We start from the raw sequence: 11,143 nt of genomic DNA, 5'->3' as shown, positions 1-11,143 counted from the left end.
TAGCCTAATTGATTTAGGTTTAAATTACAAATCTCAAATTCAAATTTAAAAATGCAACGGAAATGATGATCATGCTTGTGTATCCCGTGATTGAGGCTAGAATGTTGAACATGGATCAAATCTACAATCATGCTTCCTCAAGCTAAACAAACGAGCTTGAACATTGAGCTAGACTTGCAAATAGTGTAGGCGGCTAGAATGTAAACCCTTAGTAAAGATTACAACCACTTGATTAATGATGGAAATAAATTGGATATCCAATTCTTTATAGGCCACTTTTTCATAGACTAAATAATAGTCAAGCTCATTAAGCTTAATATGACCATGAAAAATTAGTTTGAACATCATGGAGATGCCAAAAATATTATCACTTTCCAAATAAGATGAATGGTCCAAAGTGGAGGGCGAAGTTCATGAGAGCAAATCAATAAAATTTTAGTGGTAGTACAGGCCATGCTTTTACATTTAGCCTTAGTAGACGGTTAGGCAATAGTAGGTTGCTTCTTAGCAAACGAAGAGATAGGATTAAGACCAAGATAAACATAATATCTACTTGTTAAGCAATGATCAATGGGGCAGCCAGCCCAATCAACATCACTATATGCTTCAAATTTAATTGGACTAGATCGTAGAAAAGTTCATGAGTGAGGATAACTTTTAGGTAACGCAAGATGCATTTGATATTACCCATTAGTCCTTTGGATAGGGACTGTATATATAATACCCTAGTTATCAACTCAATTGGGTTCCTTGTGCTTGACTCGGCTTGACTTGCTTCAAGTCAACTGAGTCAGTTTTCAAAAATAAAGTTGAAGAGGTTATGACTAGCCCGACTAATGGCAAAAATCGCACGACTAGGCTGGGGAGAGGCCAAAACCTCTTAAAGTTGGAATGCCCAGCATGATCGATGGGACAACCTGGGGCCAGCCACTGCAACATAGCAACAGATAGATGCAAGGAAGAACCAACTAGATCCCTTGCATGTTTGCTCTATTTTTCTTGATCATCCCTTCAGTTTCTTCTCCATCAAAAACATTCCTCCTTTGATCATCACCTCTAATCTTCCTCCTCTAGTTTTTCCTCAACCTCCGACTAGCATCGGCCCTATTTTCATTGATTGAGGCTAGTGGCGGTGAGTTCTCCTATTCCAAACCGAACCAGCTCTATCTCAAGCTAGGTAACCGACCAAACACCCTCTCCCTCTATTCCTTCTCCCTAGTTTTTCCTCATCTTCTATTGGGGGACCTATAATTTTCATGCTCCCACAGGATCCTGCCACAGACAGCGGGGGATCGCGAGCAAGCCCTTTCCCATGTTTCATTAATAGGGTACCCTCTGGTTCCATGATGGATCTCGAAGAGTTAGGAAACCAAACCCATGATATTTTGCTATGCTAGCCGCTGAAGCAGGAGGACTGGTTCAAAAGATAACAGAAGTGGAGGCTGGAGCTAATTCTAAAGGGGATTAGTTGACTATGTGAACATTGCTTGAGTTTAGGAAGAGAGTTTGTTGAGTTTATTGAGTCTGTTTAGGAGTCTAAGTAGCCGTTGGATAAGTCTTTGGATAGTAGGATAGGGATTAAATTATGGTTTTGTCTCCAGCCCAAATTGGAGAATTCTATTGCATTTAGTATTTTAGCTTGAGTCAGTTGTTAGATTCCAACAAATTTGGTATTAGATCACATGGGAACCAATAAGGAGCCACTAGACAGGCTGGAACTCGAATTGCAGGAGGTGTGCGATGGCTTGCAGCAATCGACAACCGAATCTAGGAAAACACGAGCTCAGATGCGAGGAATGGAGGATAAGTCGAAGGAGGTCCTCGACTCTTTATTTGGCTTTCGTATGTCCTGGGAAAAATCATCTCAACACCATGGTGAGAAGAGTTCTTCGTCTCGAGGAGGGCCCAACAGAGATGAACACTTCCATCATTCCACCCCCACAAGATTTATTAAGATGGATTTTTCAAAAATTTCTAGTGGTGATCCAACAGAGTGGCTTAGCAGAGCTTCTCAATACTTCGACTTTCAGAAAACTGTGGAGGAGTAGAAGGTCGCTTTAGCATCCTTCCACCTAGAGGGAGAAGCGAACTAGTGGTGGAAATGGCTCCAGAGAGTCCAAAAGATGGAGTTGAAATTACCTAGGGTTTATTCGAGCGTGAAATCATGACTCATTTTGGTCTCACAGAGTATGAGTGCTTTGATAACGCACTGTCCAGAGTGAAGCAAACAGGTACCCTTAGGGACTACCAATGTGAGTTTGAAAGTTTGGCTAATAAAGTGACTCGGTGGCCTCAATTAGCTCTTGTTGGAACCTAACTCGGAGGCCTACGCGATGATATTGCAGACGTAGTATGAATAGCTAAGCCAAACACTCTCCGCGAGGCTATTGGAGTAGCCCAAATGAAGGACGACCAGCTCATGAGAAAACGGAGGCAAGGACGACTGGAAGTGACGCAGGTTACTTCACCGGTGTGATTTCGCACAGATTCACTACCTGCGACGGCATCTACAACATTAAAACAATTCGTTGGCTCTCCAGTTAAGCACATATCGTGGGAAGAGATGCAGTGGAGGAGAGAGAGAGAGAGGTAGGTCTGTGATTCAATTGTAATGATCGATTCATCCCTGGCAATACATGTAAAATGCCACAACTCTTCTTGATCGAAGGAGGAGAGGACGAGGAAGGCAAAACCAGCAACAACATTCCCAAATCTATTCCAACATTCAAAGAATTGGAACAAGAAGGAGTAGAGGAGCAAGCCGAGATCACCCTCCATGCTTTTTCGAGTTGGAAGGGGCTACGCATAATGAAGTTACATGTGCTTATAGGGAAACACCCAGTTACGATGCTGGTAGACAGCGGCTCTCGCCATAATTTTGTGAGTCACCGAGTTGCTCGACACCTTCACTTACTAGTTACTTCAACCGATAGTTTCAATGTGAGAATTGCTGATGGAGGCCAACTATCCTGCCAAGAGAAGCATGAAGCCGTACCATTGGAGATCCAAGATTTTTCTTTTGCCGTCACTTTATTTTCTCTTTCACTACAAGGATTGGATATTGTATTGGGTGTGCAATGGCTGGTATAATTGGGTCATGTACTATGTGCTGGTGCAACATGACAATGAGATTTAATTGGCAAGGGGAGTCTCAAGTGCTTCATGGTCAAAAGGATCCCTCTTCAACGGCAATTACTATACAGTCTCTTGAGAAAGAAATTGATGGTGGGGGCATCTTATTCGCATTATTGGTCAAGGAAGTTGAACACACAAAGGTGAGTACCCCATAAATGCCAACCGATATAGATAAAATATTGGAAGAGTTTGCAACGATTTTTGAGGAACCACATTCCTTGCCTCCCTCTAGAGAAGTTGACCATCGAATTCTATTGAGAGAAGGGGTCTTGACTATCAATGTGCAACCTTACAGATAATACCACCAAATCCAAATTGCTAGTCTCTAGCAATTAATCGAACAAATAATAAAATGAGAGTGCAAACGGTGTGGTTTAACCTATGATGTTTTATTAGAACTAATTGCATAAAATTAAGATAAGTACTCACTTTCGTAGGAATCACGATTGCACTTAGCACGTGCAACAAGTCGTTAAACCTCTAGGTTACCCTAGTGGAAGAGTGTTATCTCGTGAGGATTTTCAGGGATGCTACCCACAAGCATCATACATGATATGACATAACATGAGATCCTAATAAAAATGTGAAATAAATTCTAAGCTAATACACATGTAATTAATTGATATATATTTTCAAGCATGGCAACTATCAAAGCAAGAAAATATAAAAGTGTAGTGTGCATCAAATCGCATGACTTTCTCAGAGTACTAATACCTCCACCACAACAGAGCACCGCATGAGTTTTAGGTGCACTACTCAAGTTCATAAGTGTTTTCTACAATTTGTTAGAACCTGATCCATCAAATTTTCAGAATATCACATGTTGTCTAAATTTGTCAAGGATGGTTCGCATGTAAAGAAAGAGCTATTAATCCCAACTAAACAACCCAGGTACACGGAGGTCCAATACAATGGAGTCAAACCAGCCATTACCACATGTCACTAGGTGTCAGCCTAACCAACTCATTCATGCTTATTTTTATTTCTTTTTTTCTTTTTTTTTGTCAATACACATGACAACTATAGCTATCCAACCCCATTAGGCTCTAGTAAGGTCCATGTAGCGAGCTTTCAGTCAATGACCCCCGATCCAGTTGGCTCAAGACATTAGGTGAAACACCCCTCGGACTTAATTACTCGAACCAGACTATGCCACGAGGCCAGACTTGTCATCATAAGTTTTTTTTTTGAATAATAATTATGCAAGAAAAGAGATGGTAGATTGAACATATAAATATTTTTATTATATATGTGACTGCATCGTGACTATAGGTTAACCAAGGTCATAAGGCATCTAAGTAATCTAGTCGGGATATTTAACCTCTATCTTTATGTTAAAACCAAATCCTGAACCTTATGGTACGAACAAGGATACTCATACTTCTTTTACGGATAAGGCTAACAAAAATGCAGTTAACAAATATGAACTCTTGAAGCTTTCCTATTATCATTAAGTACACGTGTGGGGATCTAATAATAGGTCTCTGATCAATCATAATATGCATGTGTTCCTTGCCTTAATAGTTGTACAAGCTTAATATGAAAATACACGTGCATTTGCTCAGAAAAAAAAGTAATAGAATAAATCAAATGCAAAAACAAGTTTTTTTTTTTAAAGCATAAAAATATTTTTCTCCCCCCAACTTAAACATTGCATTGTCCTCAATGTAAAAGATACAAGAAACGATATATGAAAGACAATAGAGAAAATAATATTGGAGAGAAGAAGAATACCTTGAGCTGTTGATTTCCAGAAAAGAAGATCTACAAAATAAGAAGAAAACTAGAAATAAAAGAAAAAAATAATTCTAACTAATATACACATACCTTTGTCGTCAAGCTCAGTCATAAGAAGGCTCCTCCAAGGAAAAGGAGTCCTCTTTATCTGCAAAATTCTCAAGAAAAGGTTTTAATCTGTGTCCATTTACTTTAAAAATTTTGCCATCCTGTGGATTCTCAATTTCAACTGCCCTGTGTGGAAAAACAGTTTTTACAATGAAAGGACCTATCCATCTTGATCGTAACTTTCCAAAAAACAGATGTAAGCGAGAGTCATAACAAAGAACTTTTTGTGCAGGTTCAAAAGATTTTCTTAGAATTGATTTATTATGCCTAATTTTCATTCGTTCTTTACAAAGTCTAGCATTGTCATACGTATCTCGTCGAATTTCATTCAACTCACTTAGTTGTATTCAAAGTTTAATTTTCTAGCTAAACTAGCATCTGACAATTCAAAGTTTAATTTTCTAATGGCCCAATACGATTTATGCTCTATTTCAACAGGTAGATGACATGCTTTTCCATAGACTAGCCGATACGGAGACATACCAAGAATAGTTTTATAAGCAATACGGTAAGCCCACAATGCGTCAGAAAGTTTTAAAGACCAGTCTTTGCGTGATAGATTCACCATTTTCTCTAAAATTCATTTAATCTTCCGATTGGCTAACTCTACTTGGCCACTAGTCTGCGGGTGATAAGGAGTTGTAATTCTATGAGTGATACCGTACTTTCGTAACAGGATCTCAAAAGGTTTATTACAGAAATATTTTCTCCCATCACTAATTATAACCTTGGGCATCCCAAACCTAGAAAATATGTTTTCTTTAAGAAAGTTTAAAACTGGTTTATGGTCATTTGTTCGACAAGGCACAGCTTCTACCCATTTGGACACATACTCAACACCAACTAAAATGTACTCATATCTAAAAGATGGTGGGAATGGGCCCATGAAATCGATGCCCCACATGTCAAAAATTTCAATAGCAGTAATGGGCTGAAGAGGCATCTGCCTACGAGTTAGACTTCCAACACGTTGACATGGGTCACATGTCCTACAGAACTCGTGGGCATCTTTAAATAGTGTAGACCAATAAAAACCACATTGCAACACCTTAGCTGTCGTTTTCTTAGATGCAAAGTGTCCTCCGCAGGCACTGGCATGACAAAAAGAGAGTACACTTTGTATCTCATGATCCGGAATGCATCTTCTAAAGATTTGATCATTGCAATACTTGAACAAATAGGGGGCATCATAATAATAACTCCTTACTTCATGTAAGAAATTATTCTTATCATTCGATCCCCAATGCTCCGGCATCCGGTTTCTGACAAGAAAGTTTACAATATCAGCATACCATGGCATAGTAGAAAGTGCAAACAATTGCTCTTCAAGGAACGAGTCCTTGATGGGCAACTGTGGCACCGAATCATTAAAAACTAGCCGTGATAAATGGTCAGCAACTACATTTTTCACTTTCTTTTTATCTTTGATTGTGATGTCAAATTCTTGGAGTAGAAGTATCCATCGTATTAAGCGTGGTTTGGCCTCTTTCTTATCCAATAAATATTTTAGCGCTGATGATCTGTAAAGATAACAATAGGAGCACCAAGGATATAAGAGCGAAATTTGTCTAATGCAAATACTACTGCAAGCAATTCCTTCTCGGTGGTGGTGTAATTCACTTGAGCATCGTTTAAAGTTTTGCTTGCATAGTAAATGACATATGGCTTATTATCCTTGCGTTGTCCCATGACAGCTCCTATCGCATAGTCACTAGCATCGCACATGATCTCAAAAGGTAATGACCAATCAGGTGGTCGCACGATGGGCGCAGTGCTAAGCATAGACTTCAACTTTTCAAATGCCTCTTGACAGATTTCAGTCCAATTGAATGGTGTATCAAGGGATAGGAGGTTACATAATGGTCGAGCTATGACACTAAAGTCTTTGATGAACCTCCTATAAAATTATGCGTGACCCAAAAATGATCTAACATCTCTAACCGTCTTGGGTGCAGGTAGCTTGGCGATTAAGTCAATCTTGGCTCTATCAACTTCCATGCCCTTCGATGAAACAATATGTCCTAGGACAATTCCCTTTAGCACCATAAAGTGACATTTCTCCCAATTTAGTATCAGATTCTTTTCCATGCATCGAGCTAAGACTGCTTGTAAATGTAATAAACAATCATCAAAAGAATCGCCAAAAATAGAAAAATCATCCATAAACACTTCTAAAAATTTCTCGTTCATTTCTTCAAAAATGCTGAGCATACACCTTTGGAATGTTGCATGTGCATTACACAACCCGAATGGCATCCGACGGAAAGCGAATGTGCCAAAAGGACAAGTGAAGTTAGTCTTCTCTTGATCCTCAGATGAAATTTCGATTTGGTAGTACCCGGAATAGCCATCTAGAAAACAATAGAATTTGTGTCCTGCAACTCTTTCCAAAACTTGGTCTAGGAAGGGTAGGGAAAAGTGATCTTTCCTAGTGACCAAATTCAATTTTCGGTAGTCAACACACGTGCGCCAACTTGTCGGAACGCGAGTCGGAACTAACTCACCCTGCTAATTTTCGACTACCGTCAGACCTGCTTTCTTAGGCACGACTTGAGTAGGACTCACCCACTTGCTGTTGGAAATTGGGTAAATAATATCCACGTCAAGCAACTTGAGGACTTCTGCTTTAACCACGTCTCTCATTGTAGGATTCAGCCTACGCTGCATTTGCCTTGTGGTTTTCGCATTATCCTCCAAATATATCCGATGCATGCAAATCAAAGGGTTAATCCCCTTTAAGTCAGCAATCGACCATCCAAGCGCTTCTTTATGACTCTTTAGGACCGTAAGTAATTTTCCTTCTTGATCATTATCGAGCTCAGTCGAGATAATTACGGAAAAAGTGTTATCGGGTCCAAGAAAGGCATACTTGAGTTCACTTGGTAAGGGTTTCAGCTCAAGTATGGGTGCTTATTTCCGAGACCGTACAAGTTTTGTCCCTTGTGAGGGCAACTGCTTGAATTCCTCTATTCTCGGTCTCCACCTATTGACCATCATGACATCCGAATTATTTAAAATAGGTAGGACCACATCATCAGCAGTACCTTCAGAACACCAATCTATCAAACCATTGTCGGCCGATTCAGTAAATGTTTCTTTTAACAGATATTCTTCCGCAATGGTTTCAACCCATTCAACCTCTTTACTTTCTTCATGATCACTAGGTTGTTTGCCTATACTAAAGACGTTCAGTTCCAAGGTCATATTGCCAAAAGAAAGCTTCATGACACCATTCCTATAATTGATCAATGCATTAGAAGTTGCAAGAAATGGGCGTCCTAAGATGACCGGAATCTGAGATGGTGAATTGGAAGCCGGATGTGTGTCCAATACGATAAAGTCAACAGGAAAATAGAACTTGTCTACTTGGACCAACACATCTTCGATAATTCCTCTAGGGACCTTCACTGACCTGTCAGCTAATTGTAAGGTCACAATTGTTGGCTTCAACTCACCCAAACCGAGTTGCTCATATACCGTATATGGCAACAAGTTCACACTCGCTCCTAAATCTAGCAATGCTCGCTCAATCCTAAAATTGCCAATGATGCACGAGATAGTTGGGCAACCTAGATCCTTATATTTAGGAAGAATGTTATGCTGTAAAATCGCACTCACATTTTCAGCCAAAAATGCCTTCTTCTTGACATTTAATCGACGTTTGACAATGCACAAATCCTTCAAAAATTTTGCATATGAAGGCACTTGTTTGATTGCATCAAGAAGAGGTACATTGATTTTTACTTGCTTAAAAAGCTCAAGAATTTCAGAGTTTGGTTCAAGCTTTTGCAAGGGCTTTAATCTTTGTGGAAATGGTACAGGAAAAGGACATTTGATTTTTTCAGTAGATGTTGGTGCTTCAGTTTCTTCGTTATCCTTTTCTTTTGTCTTTAAAGGGTCGGAATCAGGTATGACTTGTGTTTGTTCTAGGACTGGTCGGTCAATAACTTTTCCACTTCGCAAAGTTATTATACTCTTCGCTTGTTCTTTATGCGAAGTTGAAGATGATGCATTGCTACCGCCGTACTTGAGGGTTAGGTTGTGGTTGAGCTGGTAACTTACCCTTGTCTTGAGCACTTAAAGCAGTGGTCAGCATTGTCAGTTGATTTCTTATTTCATCATTGATTTTGGCTTGACCTTGCATGAAAGATTGCAAAGTTTCTTCGAGACTGGGTTTTTGAGGGGGTGCGTGTGCATAATGAGGTTGCGGAGCTGGAGGAGTTGGGTTATATACTTGTTGAGGTTGGTCATTCCTCCACCTGAAATTGGGATGGTTCTTCCATCCAGGGTTGTAGGTACCCGAAAAAGGATTATTAAAAGATTTTTTATATGTATTCATAACATTGGCCTGATCATGCAAGACTTTCTTGAATGCGGGGTATTGTGGGGCAATCAGTGTGAGATGACCAGGCATCTCACAAATCCTACAACACTCACTGTTATGTTCTAAGGTCTTGACGGGTTCAATCCTTCTAAGTTCAATTTCCTCTACCTTCCTAGTAAGGGCTGCCATTTTAGCCTGAATATCATCCTGAGTACTAAGGTTGTAAAGGCCCCCGTATCCAATGTTAGTAGGCTTAGGCAAAGGTTTATTCACTCTATCCCCTGTATCCCATAATTGTGCAGTCTCTGCGAGAGAGTCTAAATAGTCCCATGCCTCATCGGGTTGCTTTTCCAAAAATAGACCATTGCACATAGTCTCTATAAATTGTTTTAACCGTAGAGACAACCCTTCGTAAAAGAAACTAATTGTTCTCCATGTTTTAAACCCGTGATGAGGGCAACAGAGCATCAATTCCTTAAATCTCTTCTAGCATTCATAAAATGTTTCATGATCTTTTTGTTGGAAATTACTAATGTGCCTTTTCAAAAAGTTAGTCCTTTGTGCGGGAAAGAATTTTTTCAAAAATTCTCTTTGCATATCATGCCATGTTCCTAGCGATCTAGGTCTCAAGAAGTTCAGCCATGTTTTGGCTTTATCCTTTAAGAAAAAAGAAAACAAGGTCAATTTAAGTACGTCTTCCGATACATTTGGCACTCTAACTGTGATGCTAATTTTCTCAAAATCCTTAAGATGAAGATAAGGTTTCTTGGATTCCATTCCATGATACTTGGGCAGCAATTGAATTACTCCTGGTTTGATTTCAAAGTGTCCTACATTTTCAGGAATAATCATGCATGAAGGTTGACTAGTCCTAGTGGGGTGTAAGTATTGTCGAAGTGTCATAACTGAGGGTCTACCTTCATCACCATGGTGACTTCCTACATCGTCATCAGCCATCTCACTAGATTTGAGATTTTGCGAAAGATTTTTAATAATATGATCTAAGGATTTGTCAAAAGTTTTTCAATTCAAACGTCCAGTGTTGTCCCTATTCCAACCTAGCATATAAAATTTAATTTTACATTTTTTTTATTTTTTTATATTTTTTAAATGATCACCCTTGATCTTACTTAAAGTTCTTATCAATTTTCAGTTAACAACAAGGGTTAAAGAGATATGATAACAATAAAATTCTGAATCTAAAAAAAAAAATTTAAACACAGAAAATTAAAAACAAACAGCAGCAAGGTTTCAGATTAATATAATGGTCTTAAAAGTCTTAGAATGTCAATCAGACCGTTCCGATGAAAGCAACATGTGTTCTGCACCTCCCAACCAAATTTGGGTCCAATCAGACGGTGAATTACTCAGATAGCAGAGTTTGATGCAGATTGTGCAGGAAATAAAAACAGCAGAAATTTTTTTTTTTTTCAGTTTTAGTTTTACTATAAGGTTCAATCTAACTAATAAGATACGAATTAAATCTAAATTTATATTAATAACTAAGCCGTTCCCCGGCAACGGCGCTAAAAACTTGACACGCTCGCAAAATTGCTTTCGCGAAACTAATCTCCTAAGTATAGAAGAATCGTACAAGTAGAAATTCTCGGGAGTCCGAGGTCGAATCCTCAGGGAACGAAATATTTATAAGATTATTTAGTATAATTTTAGATTAATTAATTCAATAAATTTGTGGATTAATATGATGTTTTGATTTTCAGAAATTAAAAGCAGAGAACAATATATCAATAAACAAAGTTCGATGAAATAAAGATGGTAGGGATCTGGAATCCCCCTTGATGATATTGCATCCAAGAAATAAACTCTATGGTTCTTGAT

At 38.8% G+C, this 11,143-nt stretch overlaps 1 pseudogene; it reads left to right on the top strand.

Annotated features, from left to right (window-relative positions):
- Positions 1–9,746: 9,746 nt before the first annotated feature.
- On the top strand, positions 9,747–9,844 carry LOC113461657 (annotated as a pseudogene).
- Positions 9,845–11,143: the final 1,299 nt, after the last annotated feature.

This window comes from Phoenix dactylifera, chromosome 10, assembly GCF_009389715.1.
Source record: "Phoenix dactylifera cultivar Barhee BC4 chromosome 10, palm_55x_up_171113_PBpolish2nd_filt_p, whole genome shotgun sequence".
Lineage (NCBI taxonomy): Eukaryota > Viridiplantae > Streptophyta > Magnoliopsida > Arecales > Arecaceae > Phoenix > Phoenix dactylifera.
This window is presented reverse-complemented; position numbering and strand designations above follow the sequence as displayed.